Genomic DNA, 995 nt, shown 5'->3' on the forward strand with positions numbered 1-995 from the left:
GAACTTGTAGTTTTTTGCATGTTTTATTTAACATTCCAGCCAAGTTCAAGTTTTTATGACAGGAAGTGTGTGAATGGTTATGACAGGAGTAAATAACATTTTATTTTATGATTACAGTACAGGAAGTAACTTTTCACGCCAAATAAATCTTGGGGGGGAAAAGGGCTCACTTATAAATTTAACATACATAAATTTCCCAGAATCTTTGCTCTTTTAAGTGGAAATAAAACTAGAACATGGTTTTATTTCTTCCTCCTCTTAACTTTTCTTGTCAACAAATGTCTTTGTTTTAGGATGAGGCATTTTTGGGTATTTTGGTGTGTCCCAATATGACATGGAATCATTAAAAAAAATTTTCCAAAAGAGAATAATAAGACCAAATTTTACAGAATAAATAGCACAAAAAGTTTGAATCCCTAAATAGGAAGTTACTTTTTCTTTGAAGCGTAAATGAAGACAAGGAGGTCCCCAGCTCCCAGTTCCTCTGGTTTCCATGTTCCATAAGCACATGGGAAAGATAGTTTGTTTAAGATCAAGTCTGCACGTCAGCAGATTTACAGAGAAAAGAAGGGAACGGGTAGGCCTTCAGTTAGGTTCACTGTGTGCTGTGCTTATCGCTCAGTCGTGTCCGACCCTTTGTGACCCCATGGACAGTAGCACGCCAGGCTCCTCTGTCCATGAGGATTCTCTAGGCAAGAATACTGGAGAGGGTTGCAATGCCCTCCTCCAGGAGATCCTCCCAACCCCGGCATCAAACCCAGGTCTCCTATATTGCAGGTGGATTCTTTACCATTTGAGCCACCAGGGAAACCCACCCCTTCAGGGGATCTTCCCGACCCAGGAATAGAACTGGCGTCTCCTGCATTGCAGGCATATTCTTTACCAGCTGAGCTGCCAGTCGTGTCCGACTCTGTGCAACCCCATGGACTGCAGCCTACCAGGCTTCTCTGTCCATGGGATTCTCCAGGCAAGAACACTGGAGTGGGTTGCCATTT

The 995-nt window shown here is 42.7% G+C and overlaps 1 long non-coding RNA gene across 1 annotated transcript in view; it reads left to right on the plus strand.

The window, feature by feature from the left end:
* LOC104982315 overlaps nucleotides 1-995 on the plus strand; it is a 61,625-nt gene that overhangs the window by 30,437 nt on the left and 30,193 nt on the right. The gene's annotated exons all lie outside the window — the stretch shown is intronic.

This window comes from Bison bison, unplaced genomic scaffold, assembly GCF_000754665.1.
Source record: "Bison bison bison isolate TAMUID 2011002044 unplaced genomic scaffold, Bison_UMD1.0 scf7180017864530, whole genome shotgun sequence".
Lineage (NCBI taxonomy): Eukaryota > Metazoa > Chordata > Mammalia > Artiodactyla > Bovidae > Bison > Bison bison.